At 43.5% G+C, this 15,172-nt stretch overlaps 1 protein-coding gene across 7 annotated transcripts in view; it reads right to left on the reverse strand.

Annotated features, from left to right (window-relative positions):
- camk2g2 (calcium/calmodulin-dependent protein kinase (CaM kinase) II gamma 2) overlaps window positions 1-15,172 on the reverse strand; it is a 351,948-nt gene that overhangs the window by 106,737 nt on the left and 230,039 nt on the right. The window lies entirely within an intron of this gene.

The raw sequence follows: 15,172 nt of genomic DNA on the forward strand, positions 1-15,172 counted from the left end.
CTACACAACCATAACAAAGCAGCTGTACAATTACAAGGCTCCTGTAGAACTGTTAATCTTCTATTCATTGCGTAAAGCTATCCACCCAGTGTTCCAAGGCAGAAACAGGCTATTCATAGAATAGCTCTGCTAATTTCCAGACACTTCTTTCGTATTGCATCGCACACTTCACATCTTTCCACAGTTTGGACCACCACGTCTTTCCCTTTGAGAACACTGCAGGTGGTTCATCAGTAAACAGATACAAAGATCTGAGCTTTAGCAAACCAACACATTCACAGAATACCTTCAACACTGTCAATGCAAGCTTTGAGGAGGACACAAAGAGGCTGCAAAGCAGATAGACAGAGTAGATGGTGCACTAAAACACGGCAGATGTAATAAGAAGAAAAATAGAAAAACAGAACACTTTTTAAATGATGAGAGACTTGGGAAATATTGGAATGTGGAGGAACCTGGGTGTACTTGTACAGAAATCACAAAAAGTTAATTCAGGTACTGCAAGCAATTAGGAAAGCAAATGATATGTTAGCCTTTACTACAAAGGGATTGGAGTATAAGAGTAAAATAGTCTTACTGCAATTATACAGGGCCTTGGTGAGATTACTCAGGGACAACCGTGCACTGGTTTAGTCTCCCTAACAACAGAAGCATATACTTGCCTTAGGGGAAACGCAACAAATATTTGCTAGATTGATTCCTGGGTTAAGCGGATTGTTTAATGAAGACAGATTGAGTAATTTAGGCCTATATTCCATAGAGTTTAGAAGAATGAGAGGTGACCTAATTGAAACATAGAAAATTCTTAAGGGAATTTGACAGGGTAGATGCTAGCAGCATGTTACCTCCCCCCCTCCCAACAGGCACTGGCCCCTACCCTCCCAGGCTGGGGGGTCCAGAACTAGGAAGCATAGTCTCAGGATAAAGGGTTGGCCGTTTAGGACTGAGATCAGGAGAAATTTCTTCAGTTCTGAACGTTTGGAGTTTTCTAACCTAGAGGGCCGTGGATGGTCAGGCTTTGAGTACGCTGAAGTCTAAGATTGTTAGACGTTTTGATACTAATAGGGAATCAAGGAATTTGGGGAGAGTGTGGGCAGGCAGAGTTGAGGCAGATGATCAGCCGTGATCCTCCTGAATGGAGGAACAGGCTTGAAGCACTGAATGGTTTATTCCTTCACTTATTTCTTATGTTTTTACCTGAGCATGGAACACTGCTTACCAGCATACACCACAGAAATGGGTATGTAAAGGGTCCTCTATGACTTGCTATATTTAAGTACTGCACCGTCAAGGGCTCTAGAGCCCCTTGATCTCTCGGAATACCCTTGTGATCGAGGGGCCCCAGCCCCCAAACCGAGGTTCCCTAACTCCAAGTGTCTGAGGTGATCCCAAGATCATCAAGATTCTTGTCCATCTGTCACCAGATATTGATTTTGCTTACAACCTTTGTGGACCTGCTAGCACTGCTTGGTGTTGTTGTATTTCTGATAAAATAATTATTTCCTGAAATTATAGAACTTCTTTATTTTGGAGCCTAGGAGGGCAAGGGGCCGGATCTGTAGTCTCAGCAGCTAGCCCAATGCACTCACAACTTTGGAAAGCAATGGTTCTGTGGAAAGGCATCGCCCCCCACCCCCCACCACAGCCTCAGTCCCAGGCCCTGCCTGTGTTACTGTGGGAATGCAGCATGAACCAGAATTAGTTCCTGCTCCTGAACCATACTTTTAAGATGGGTTTCGACATTGCCACACAGCTCAATAAATAAACTCATGAAATTATTAAATGTAGTTGTAAGGCACAGTATGAAAATGGAGGGAAAATGTCAAATATTTCATCCTAAACTTTGTGACAAAGTACAAAAGAACCCAATGGCCTGAAAATACCATATATGGAATTCTCTACAATACTGTTCTCTTGTTCAGAATAAACTCATTCTTACAATAACAATGGCAAATTAATCAGTATGCAAAACTGATGAACATGAAGTACAGGTTTTCCAAGAACTCAAAATTGACTAAAATTTCTCGGAACTGCTCAGGAAAATTTCACAGAAAATGCTGGAAATACACAGCAGTGAGATGGCATTTGCTTTTTTCATTGCAAGTTTATTTTTCAATTACTTTATTATATTGGCCGTAAATTATTATCATCTTGCATAAAATCAGCACAATATTGTCACATTATCTCAAACATTAGCTGCTGGTATACTTGCAATGTTGAACTTTTCCATCATAAGGAATTCACAATGTTGGATTAGATGAATTTCAGGCTCTCAGTAAAAGCCATCAGTGTAGGAATGATCTAATACTCTGCGGAACACGGTGTTCCCTCTGGGACTTTGAACGTGTCATCAGTGGAATGTGATTGTTCAGAGCACGGCTTACAAGATTGCAGCTTCAGTTACTGGTCCTTAAAGGAGGGGTGAAAGGATAGTGAGGATACCTCGAGGATACCTCGAAGCTTTTATGCTCCTTAGGGTGGGGTGGTTGTCAGTCCTTTCAAGGACTGAATGGTCAGGATAGGATCCATGAGAAGGAACATCAAAACTCTGAAGAGTCATACTGACTCAAAACGTTCACTCTGTTTCTCTCTCCACAGACGCTGCCAGACCTGCTGAGTTTTTTTCAGCACTTTCCGGTTTTATTCCATGAGAGGGAAGCAGCCTTCATGGGTTCAAATGGTCCTTTCTTGTTTTCTTTTCTATCTTGCTACATTCTCAGGATCCTCGGCAGTAGGTATTGTTGACGTAGGATGCCTTGTCTTTCCCCCAGGGGAGGTGTCATCTGCACGGAATTTAACCTATGTAACCTCCCTTGCATGGTAGGCACAGCACAGCTGAAGTCTTTGTGATCCACACAAGTTTCCTCCCACCTTCCTTCAATGTCACCCTATCTCCCTAACCTTCTATTCCTTTCTCCTTCACTTCTTTATCCAGCTCCCCCTGAAATGCGACTCAACTCAACGATTCAAAGTGGTAGCGAGTTCCATGTTCTAACCTTTCTCTGGGAGATGTAGATTGTCCTATGTTTTTCATTAGATTTATCAGTGACCGTCTTGTACTTATGGCAGACAGTTTTGAACACGTAAAGCTGCGTCGTTGACTGGGACCCTTTATCCTTCCTGCCTGGCTGCGGCATTGATTTGGATGAATCCAGGTGATGACGACTGAGTTCAGATTTGGTTTCACACGGTGCAGACAAGGAACTATGAATTTTGGAACTGCATTAACTGCCCAGATCGAGCCAGTTGAAGCAGCAGCGGGAGCAGAGCGGACTGAACCTGGGGGTGAACGGCGCCAGCAGAGCTTCTCAATAAAAGCCTGAGGGTCAGGGCCAGATTAAGCCAGTCAGAGTAACAGCTAAACCCAACAGGAACCCTGACAGAATTCAAAAAGGCTGATGAAAGTGACGTCAGCGCAAAGCAGAGAGCTGATTGGTAGGTAGTGGGTAAGTTGTTTTTCTCCACTTTAAAGGTACATTAAGGAAAGGTAAGAGTTCTAGCTTTCTTTTAAAAAAAGAAACTTTAATAAATTTAAACCAAGTGGAAAATTAAGGTAAGAGTATTTTAACTAAAGCTTTGGCAGGGGAGCTAAGTTCTGTGTGTTGCGCAGACTGCAGGAAGTGCCACCAATTTGACCAGCTTAAGCGCCGGGTTTCAGAGCTTGAGGATTGGCTGGAGGCACAGCAGTGCATCTGCGAGGCTGGGAGTTACATGGATAGCATGTTTTTAGACACGGTCACCCTGCACCTTAAGGAAGTGCAGTCAGAGAAGGAATGAGTGACCAACAGTCAGAAGAAGGGAGGCAGGCAGGTATTCAGGAAAGCCCCAGACTGCATCCCACTCAAGAACAGTCTTTCCATGATGGAAAATGGTGAGAGTGATGGTTCATCTGGGTAGTGCAGCCAGAGCCAAGCTGCACAAGGGGCGGGGGGGGGGAGAAAGACAGTAAGAGCAATAGTGGTAGGAGACTCAATAGTGATGAGTACACACAGGCGTTTCTCTGGCAGCCTACGTGACTCCAGGATGGTGTGTTGCCTCCCTGGGGCCAGGGTCAAGGATGTCACTGAATGGCTGCAGGACATTCTGAAGGGGGAGGGCAAACAGTCAGAGATCATGGTTCACATTGGTACCGACGACATAGGTAGAAAGAGGGATGAGGTCCTTCAACAATAATTTAGGAAGCTAGGTAGGAGATTGAAAAGCAGGACCTCAAAGGCTGTAATCTCTGGATTACTCCTGGTGCCACCTGCTGGTGGGTATAGGAACAGGAAGATAGAGAGGGTGAATACATGGCTGAAGAGTTGGTGCAGGAGGAAGAGCTTTAGATTCCTGGATCACTGGGTTTGTTTCTGGGGAAGATGGGACCTGTACAAGTCTGACGGGCTGCACCTGAACAGACCAACATCCTTGCAGGGGTGGGGGTTTGCTAGTGCTGTTGGGGGGGGGGTTTAAACTAACTTGGCAGGAGGGTGGGATACGCAGTGGAGGTACAGTAGGGGGTGATGCACAGACAATTGTAGGAGAAAACCCAAGTTATTCTAGAAGGCAGAATGTATATAGTCAAGTTAAGGCACAAGGGAGCATGGCAAGGCTGAATGGCATCTATTTTAATGCAAGGAGCCTTGTGAGTGAGGCAGATGAGTTGAGGGTGTTGATTAACACATGGGGATATGATATCATTGCTATCATGGAGACACGGTTAAGAGACGGGCAGGACTGGCAGCTCAATATTCCGGAGTATAGAATCTTCAGGCTAGGTGGTGGGGGGAGGGGGGTGTAAAAGAGGAGATGGGGTCATAATTTTGATCAAGGAATCAGTTACTGCCATTAGGAGGGATGATATCTTACAAGGTTCGTGAAATGAGGCCATATAGGTAGAACTTAAAAACAAAAATTGGGCAATCACATTGCTGGGAGTGTATAGACTCCCAGACAATCAGGGAGGGATAGAAGAGCAGATATGTAGGCAAATCTCAGAAAACTGTAAAAAATAATAGGATAATAATAGTAGGGGATTTCAACTTCCCCAATATTAACTTGGATAGACAAAGTGTGAAAGGCTTAGAGGGGACGGAATTCTTAAAATGTATCCAGGAGAGCTTTTTAAGCCAGCACTTAGAAAGTCCTACAAGAAAGGGGGTGGCGCTGTACCTAATTTTAGGTAACAAAGCTGGGCAAGTGGTAGAAGTGTCAGTGGGGGAGCATTTCAGTGATGGTGACCATAACTCAGTAAGATTTAAGGTAGTTATGGAAAAGGACAAAGATGGACCAGGAATAAAGGTTCTGAACTGGGGGAAGGCCGATTTTAATATGATAAGACAGGATCTGACCAAAGTGGACTGGGAGTAGCTGCTTGTAGGAAAACCTACATCAGAGCAGTGGACCAAAAAGGAAATAGTGAGAGTTCAGGGCCAACATGTTCCCATAAAGGTGAAGGGTGGGGCCAACAAGTCCAGAGAGCCCTGGATGTCGAGGAATGTACAGGATTGGATAAGGAAAAAAAGGGAAGCTTATGGTAGATACCTAGGCTCAATACAGTGTAAGCTCTAGAGGAGTATAGAAGGTGCAGGGAGTTACTTAAAAAAGAAATTAGGAGAGTGAAGAGAGAGCAAGAAAAACATTGGTGTGTAAAATAAAGGAAAATCCAAAGGCGTTTTATAAGTATGTTAGCGGCAAGAGGATAATCAGGGAAAAAGAGTAGGGCTCATTAGGGGCCAAAGTGGCAATCTATGTGAGGAGCTGGAAGATGTGGGTGAGGTTTTAAATGTGTACTTTGCATCTATATTTACTATAGAGAAGGATGATGAAGGAATAGAAATCAGGCAGGGGAGCTGTGATACACTTGAATAAATTAGCATTTAGAGGGAGGAGGTATTAGCGATTTTAGCAGGCTTATAAGTGGATAAATACCCAGACCCAGATGAGATGAAATCCAGGCTGCTTGGGAGGCAAGGGAGGAGATTGCAGGGGCCCTGACATTAATTTTAAAATCCTCTCTGGCCACAGGAAAGGTGCCAGGCGACTGGAGGACAGCGAATCTGGTACCGTTATTCAAGAAGGGTGGTAGGGATAAACCAGAGAACCATAGGCCAGTGAGTCTAACAACAGTGGTAGGGAAACTTTTGGAAAAAATTCTGGGGGACAGAATTAATCTCCACTTGGAGAGGCAAGGATTAATCAAGGATAGGTCAACATGGCTTTATCAGGGGGTGATCATGTCTAACAAATTCGATTAAATTTTTTGAGAAGGTGCCTAAGTGTGTAGATGTAGGTGTGCAGTTGATGTTGTTTACATGGACTTCAGCAAGGCTTTTGACATGGTCCTGCATGGGAGACTGGTCAGGAAGGTAAGAGCTCATGGGATCCAGGGCAACTTGGCAAATTGGATCTAAAATTGGCTTAGTGGCAGGAGGCAGAGGGTGATAGTCGAAGGTTGTTGCTGTGACTGGAAGCCTGTGTCCAGTGGCGTACCGCAGGGTTCGGTGCTGGGTCCCTTGCTGTTTGTAGTGTACATTAATGATATAGACATGAATCATGAATATAGGAGGTTTGATCAGTAAGTTCGCAGATGACACAAAAATTGGTGGTGTGGTAAATAGCAAGGAGGAAAGCCTTAGACTACAGGACAATATAGACGGGCTGGTTAGATGGGCAGAACAGTGGCAAATGGAATTTAATCCTGAAAAGTGAGATATGATGCATTTTGGGAGGACTAACAAGGCAAGGGAGTACACGATGAATGATAGGACCCTAGCAAGTACAGAGGATCAGGGGGACCCTGGTGTGCATATCCATAGATCCTTGAAGGCAGCAGGGCAGGTAGATACCAGACAGTAAATGGCTTCAATGCACATCCTACTGCTGACATGTCAGTTCTTAAAGATGGTGAAATAATTTCATCTTGGACCTTCTATAAAAGCATCACCTTCGATGGTAGGGTTTTGTTTTGTTGTAATTTTTAAAACTGCGATGCACTGTTATGAAGATATTGAACCTTGAACTTGGTGAGATTCAAATAACCCTTTAACCACAGGTTTGAATGTGGACAAACTACCAGTATCAATTAAGGGTTCTCGCTTTCAGATACACATCCTGGGGGTTACCGTTGGCCAGGCATATAAATACTGTGGCTACAAGGGCAGGTCAGTGGTCAGGAATTCTGTAACAGCTCACCTCCTGACTTCTGAAAACCTGCCTTCCACCTATAAGGCACAAGTCCGGAGTGTGCAGGAACACTCTCCACTTGACTGGGTGAGCGCAGCTCTATCAACACTCAGGAGGTGTAACATCATCCAAGACAAAGAGCCCGCTTGATTGGCACCCCATCCACCACCTTAAACATTCACTCCCTCCACCACCGACGCACAGTGGCAGCAGGGTGGTGCCACCTACATGATGCACTGCAGCAACTCACCAAGCCTCCTTCGACAGCATCTTCCAAACCCATGACCTCTACCACCTAGAAGAAAAAGAGTAGCAGATGCATAGGAACACCACCACCTGGAAGTTCCCCTCTAAGTCACACACCATCCTGGCTTGGAAATATATCGCTGCTCCTTCACTGTCGCTGGATCAAAATCCTGGAACTCCTTCCTAACAACACTGTGGGTGGACCTATAACCACATGCGCTGCAGGTTCAAGGAGGCAGCTCACCACCACCTTCTCAAGGGCAACTAGGGATGGACAATAAATGCTGGCCTAGCCAGTGATGTCCACATCCCATAAATGAATAAAAAAGTACACGAGAGAGGATGAGTGCAACTGATGCCACTGAAATAAACTGCAGAAAACAGACCACTGCATGCACCTCAGAAGGAAGAATAGAAATGTGTTATATGGGATTGGTTAACATTTCTTAAAGGGACAACATCTTCTAGTGATTTTCCTTCTGTCGCTTGAAATAGACAGAAGATTCAAATAGGAACAGACCTCAAATTATTTCTAAATTCTGCTTATACAAGAGAAAATATAGAAGAATGAATTCTATACAAATGTAGCACTAGGTGTGCAGGGAGGGAAGAGAGAACATGTCCAATCTTCACTCCATCCTCACCATCTTCAATTTTCTAGGTGATACCAATGGAAACAGGAGTTGGCAGGTGACTGGTTTGCTTCACCCTCCTCACTCTAGGGGTTCCCCTATGATTAACAACAGTGCTCCTAGTTTGATGCTATCCAAAGTTGAATCTATTATTGCGCTGTGTGGAAGCGATTGTACCTTTATCCCATGCCTTTCTCCCCCTACACAATATGTACAATTCAATTGGCAGAGCTACAAATACACTCCTGAAGACAATTTCCATTTTATTTTTAAGATATGTTGAAGAGCCAAGCAACACAGACAAGAAAAATCCACTCAAGAGAAACTAGATCAGCCTGTGAAATAGGTTTTGTTTCACACAAATTGTTTAACAAATCTGTAATTTCTAGGGGCATGATTATCGTACCACACAGAAGGCCCATCGTGCTTGTGCTGGATCTCTGAAAGAACTAGCCAATTAGTGCCATACACCCCTGCTCTTTCTCCATGGCCCTGACATTTTTTTCTCTTTCAAGTGATTATCTAGTTCCCCTTTGAAAGTTACAATTGGATCTACCTCCATCACCATTTCAGGCAGCGCAGTCCAGGTCACAACTCACTGCATAAAAAAAACTTGCACCTCCCTTCTCATTCGTTTTGCCAAATGCCATAAAAATATATATATTTTTTTAAATTGTTTTATGGAATGTGGGCATCACTGGCAAGACCAGCATTTGTTACCCAGCCCTAATTGCCCTCAAACTGAGTGGCTTGCTGGGCCATTTCAGAGGGCAGTTAAGAATCAACCACGTTGCTGTGGGTCTGGAGTCACACGTAGGCCAGACCAGGTAAGGATGGCAGATTTCCTTCCCTAAAAGATCAGCAAACCAGATGGGTTTTTACAACAATCGACAATTCATGATAATAGTTTCATGGTCACTATTACTGAAACTAGCTCCAGATTTATTAACTGAATTTAAAATTCCACCAGCTGCCCATGTCATTAACCTGGGCCTCTGGATTACTAGTTCAGTGACGTTACCATCTTCCCCTAAATCTGTATCACCTGGTTATTAACGGCTGTCTCCCGCCAGTGAAAACAGTTTCTCCTTACTTACTTCGTCAAAACCCCTTCACAATATTGAACAACTCTTTATTTTATTCATTGGATGTGGGCACCACTGGCTAGGGTAACATTTATTGCCCATCCCTAATTGCCCTTGTTCAGAGGGCATTTTAAGAGTCAACCACATTGCTGTGGGTCCGGAGTCACATGTGGGCCAGACCAGGTAAGGGTGGCAGATTTCCTTCTCTAAAGGACATTGGTGAACCAGATGGGTTTTTACGACAATCGACAATAGTTTCATGGTTGTCGTCAGACTTTTAACTCCAGATTTTTATTGAATTCAAATTTCACTATCTGCCGTGGTGGGATTCAAACCCGGCTTCGGTATTACCCTGGGTCTCTGGATCATTAGTCCAGCAACAATATCACTATGCCACTGCCTCCCATTAAGACTGAACCGTTTCTGCTCTGGGGAGAAGGACAACTCCCCTAATGTATCTTTATATTCAACGTTGCAGGTGAGGCTGAATGATTCCAGCTGTTGTTAAGTGATCGCCACAAATGCGCCAAAAAAGATACCCTGTGGTACCAAGCAACACAGCTTCAGGATGGTTCAATCAGCCTCAAAAATAAGGCACAATTAAACGAGTTCCAACTGCTGCGGACTGGAGCTGCCAATTTTCCCCATAAACGGAATTCCAGCTCAATGATGGGAGGTCGGTCTGGTGTGAACAAATTTCAATTTTATCTATGCTGGCTCTTTTTGTTGCAAATGATACTGATTTTATGCAACTGAGACTGTTTGCATATTGGCAGATCTCCCGTGGCATCGCTTGTAGTCTGTCCAAAGATACACCACCTTATAATGACAGGGGTTTTGGATCAGATTACTCCGCAGCCGTGGTGCCAAGGTCTAGCTGTGAATAGACACATCCTGAGGTCATTCGGGGCTAATAGGTGTCATTGAGAGGGGTTTGGTGTCTGACAGGTGCCCGTAAGTTCCTGGCTCTGGCTTAGAAGAAAAACAGCTTTTGATTTCTCCTGCTCTCTTTGGTGCTTGGGAGGACAACAGACACACACTGGATGCAAAAGCTTCTAATGCGTGAAGAGACCAGAGAAGTTTCCCTTAGAGCGGAGAAGTTCAAGGGGGATTTGACAGAGTTGGTCAAAATCATGAACGGTGTTAACAGAGTCAGTAAGGAGAAACTGTTTCAGTGGTGGAACATTTGATAATTAATTTGATTTAAGCTAATTGGTGAAAAGAGCCAGTGTCCACATGGAGAGAAATTGCTTCAGAGAGCAAGTTGCTGTGATTTGGAATCCATTCCCAGAAAATGGAAGCAAAGTAATTTTCAAAACGGAATTGAATAAATACTTGAAGGGGAAAAATCTGCAGGGATATGGTTTTGGGGGCGGGGGGTGGGGGGTTGCGGTTGTGAAGAGGAAGGGCAGGGAAGTGGAACTAATTGGGTTTTCCGAAAGACAGCACAGGCACGATGGGTCTTCTATGCTGTATCTCTCAATTATTCTATAAATGTTAGGAAGAATGAAGTAATCTATATAAAATCTCAGGCTTGGTGGCAAAGTTCTACATTGGCTTGTCTCAAAGCTGGTGGTAGGAACAGAAACAGGGGTGTTTGTCATGTAGCATTATAATTGATATTGCAGTTTATAAAATGGAGCATTATGTTTGTGTTTCTGACGCAGTTTTTTAGGATTGATTTGCTCCATTTGTGCACAAGATTGCTACACATCTGTAAAATTAAAAATTGCTATTTCTTTTTGCTGGGGAATTCTATTGCTTTTTCTTTCTAACAGAACAATGATTTTTTAAAAATTTTATTATAAATCAAAAACCCTTGTACTTCCAGCTGTGTACCATCCCCGATTCCTGTAAGCCACATGTATAAACAGTGTGCTTAGTTTGAGTTTGGTTTCTATGGCAATAAACGCTGCTGATTAAATCCCTTTTTGTTCTGCTCGAGTTATTTTGAGGGTTTTTAAAAAAAATATATTTGTTCTCTTGCTTTTCTTCAGTTAAAGGCACATTTTGTGGACTTTAAGAAAATGCACCAAAAAACGTAATCCCCATCGCTTCAACCTTTAATGTTTCAGCCATGAATTAATGGAGTACAGCAATCTTTTACAAAAGCAAAATATTGTCCTTGCTGGAAACCTAAAATAAAATTAGAAAATGTTCGCAGCATGTCAGAAATGGGTAAAATGTTTTGTTTGATTACATCTCTGTCTGAAGATTCTTGCTGGTTCCTTGTATTTGTACAAACTCTTAAGGTTATCTTTCAAAATGGTTGAACTCCATTTCTGACACAATTTCAGCTGGTACAAGGGATCAGGCTCTTGCTTGCCAATTAGATCCTGATGAATGTATAGATATTTTGCCAAGATGTTTTTATACTTGATTTAAAATAGGAGTTGGAAACAGCCAATTTAACAACACTGAACTGTTCTTAAGCAATTCAAGTGCATCAAAAACATTGAGTGAAAGGATGCTTCGATTTCTGAGATATGTTATGTTAAAAGGGCAGTGAAAGTAGAATAAATATTGACTTTGAAAAGGGAACTGGATACATACTTGAAAGGGAAAAGATTTGCAGCTGGGCAATTGAGGGGGAAAGAGCAGGGGAATGGGATTCAATTGGATTGCTCTTTCAAAGAGCTAGCATAGATATAGTAGGGCCAAATGTCCTCCTTGTGTGCTGTATCATTAACTATCTGTAATGCGAATTGACTATGCAGGCATGGCTCAACAGTGGCCATTGGATAATTCATGAATGCTGCAAACACTCCTCAGTTCCACCAAAAAGTGAGAGAATGGGTTAGTCTTTGATTCAAATCCTAGATCAAATCCCAGTCACAAAGAGCTCACACCTAAAGCATCAGTCTGTTTCTCTTTACTGATCCAGTGGGACCCAGTGTGTAATTCCAACTTTTGAGATTGGATAGTTTAGTATTGGATATGAGCAATTTATAACCATGTGTCTCTTTTTCCAACTCTTGTTCATTGCTAGTTTCCTTGGTCAATTTAGTGTTGCTGTATCAATGATAATTGAGGTATTGCTAATGTGACAATAGGCTTTACAGATGATACTTTCAAGTGCATCACTTCTTGGTGCAACATATTTTAACATTATGTGTAGACGGATTTGAATTCTTTAAGAGGGGAAGAATGGGATGCCATCCATTCTACTTTGAAGCTTTATTTCTGTGTAGGTTGCCAACCCACCAGGATTGGCCTGAAGTCTCCAGGGATTGAAGAACAATCTCCAGGACACTGCTGGGTGCGACCCTGCAGAAAAATCATTGGGACATTAAAAAAAGACAGTAGGGGGCATAGATTTAAAGTGATTGGTAGAAGGATTAGAGAGGAGCTGAGAACAATCTTTTTCACCCAGAGGGTGGCAAGGGTCTGGAACTCACTGTCTGAAAGAGTGGTAAAGGTACAAAATCTCATCTCATTTAAAAGGTGTCTGGATGTGCACCTGAAGTGCCGTAGCCTGCAGCGCTGCAGGTCAAATGATGGAAAGTGGGATTAGGCTGGGTGGTTCGTTTTATTTTGGCTGACACAGACACGATGGGCCAAGTGGCCTCCTTCTGTGCCATAAACTCTCCATGATTCTTTGATTGTTTTATTCTTGTCATTTTCTTTGAACATTTCTCTCTACCAGATGTAAAAATATTGAAAATGGGAAAGAAGCTATTTTGGCTCACAGTCAAGCATCATCCAATTGAGTCTTAATGAGTCTTTCAGCTTTCCAATTGGCGTAGGAAGGCAGTGCATCACAAGGATGGATGTGTTGGCCAACTAATGGCTGAAGCATGGAGGCAAGTCATGTGATGAAACCTCCAGGAATACATTTAATCACAGTTGGCAACCCTATTTCTGTGTCAGGTATTCACTGCTGAAGATTCAACCTTGGTTCTGAAATCCTACTCTGGGACGTCAATGTATAAACACTAAATGCATTTGTACAAAATTCTTGCCTTCGCTATTTTAATGGAGGCACCTACTTTCTAAAGGTTAATGTTTCTGTCAAGATGACAGAGGCAGTCATTTTGTACAAACTGTACTGTACTGACTAACTTCCAAGCCTAGTGGTGAATGGCGATTTTATTGCTCAGTGGAACAATGATTCACAGCAGGGACAAATAAAAATCAAATTCATTCCCGACAGTTGGAACAATATTTACAAACTCATTTAAAGCCTGCCTGAGATTCAAGGCTCCTTCTGTGTTGTATAACAGCAAGGCTACCTCACTGAACTTTCACATGTATGAAAGGTTACAGTAACTCAATGCTATTATATTCCTAAGTTATGGGAACTTGGTCCTCCTGAAACAAAGTTCAGAGCTCACCATTACCACTAAGGCCCCATCATTGCATCTAAAGAGTAACTGAGTGTCATTTTTCTTAGTTGCTCATGGGAGGTGGGTAACGCTGGATAGGCCATCAACTGTTGCCCATCCCTAATTGCCCTTGAAAAGATGGTGCTGAGCCGCCTTCTTGAACCGCTGCGTCAACTGGTGTAGGTACATCCACAGCGCTGTTAGGGAAGGAGTCCCAGGATTTTAACCCAGTGACAGTGAAGGAACGGTGATTATAGCTACAAGTCAGGATCGTGTGTGACTTGGAGAGGAACTTGCAGGTGGTTGCGTTCCTATGCATCTGCTGCAGTTGTTTATCTAAGGCCTCAATTTTTAGTCTGTCGGGCAAGCGTGATTGGCAGGGTCGGATGGGAAATCCGCTCCCACCTGTGATCGCTCCCGACATCGATTTTACACTGGCTGACCAATTAACTGCCAGCCAGCGTGAAACACACACTGGTGGTAAAGGTCGCAGGTTTGGAAAGTGCTGTTGAAGGAGACTTGCTGAATTCCTGCCGTGCATCTTGTAGATGGCACACACTGCTGCGTTGGTGGTGGTGGGAGTGAATGTTTAAGTTGGTGGATAAGGCGTCAATCAAGCAGGCTGCTTGGTCTTGAATGGTGTTGAGCTTCTCGAGTGTTGTGGGAGCTGCACTCGTCCAGGCAAGTGGAGAGTATTCCATCACGCTCCTGACTTGTGCCTCAGAGATGGTGGACAGTGCTGTGAAATCTCAAATCCCAGCGCATTTCAGGAACAAAACACTCCCTTGGGTTTAATTTGCGGGACAACAGGATAATTCTGTTCTGCAGAGAATTTGGATTACATCATTTACTCTGAACATTCAAGAGCAAAATCAGGGAAGCGCCGACAACGGGTAACTGAAATCTGGAATTCCCTTCTCCCCAGGAGGTTCTAGATGCTGGATCAGCTGGAGCTTTCAATTCTGAGATTGCTCGATTTTTTGGGGGGTTGGTAGGGGTAACAAAGGATATGGATGAAAGGTAGGAAAACATGGTTGAGGTATAACTCAGCAATGATCTAATTGAATGGTAGAGCAGATCGATATCACTTTACAGACATAGTGACAGGAGGAGGCTATTCAGCCCTTCAAGTCTGTTCTGCTATTTCATTAGATCGTGGCTGACCCGTATCTCAGGAGCTGACTTGGCTCCTATCTCCAATGTTCCTAACTTGTTCCCAAGTGACTGTTCCACCAACTGAAGACAAAACCCAAGATGTGGGGGCAGGACCAACGACCCAGCTGTCTGCTGAGAGGTTGCTTTCTGCCTGATGAGATGGGCTTGTTTCAATGGGCTCTTCAGCAGCCGTTTGTAACAACTGAAACACAAAGGCTGCAGGTGGAGTGGGGAAGGCAGGAGCCATGTTCCTGAGTAGCTGCTTTCATTGACTAAAGACAGAGGATGAGAGGCAAGGGAGGCTGCTGATTGGAGAATGATAGGATCTGGCAAATGCACAGAGTTCACAGCTGGAGAGGAACTGTCTTCTGAAATGTTAAGGGATTGTACCAAGCTTGTCTGGAGAAACATATTCGATATAGTAAGATAGACTACAACATGGAATTCATCTGCTGGCTGCAAGATTCCTCTTCTCCACTTCCTGGATAGAATTGTTGGACAGGATGTCAGAATTTCAGCTTGATAAGATGCTGGACTGCATTCTTTTTGGCATTAACCTTGCATT

This window comes from Carcharodon carcharias, chromosome 28 (genome assembly GCF_017639515.1).
Source record: "Carcharodon carcharias isolate sCarCar2 chromosome 28, sCarCar2.pri, whole genome shotgun sequence".
Classification (NCBI taxonomy): Eukaryota; Metazoa; Chordata; class Chondrichthyes; order Lamniformes; family Lamnidae; genus Carcharodon; species Carcharodon carcharias.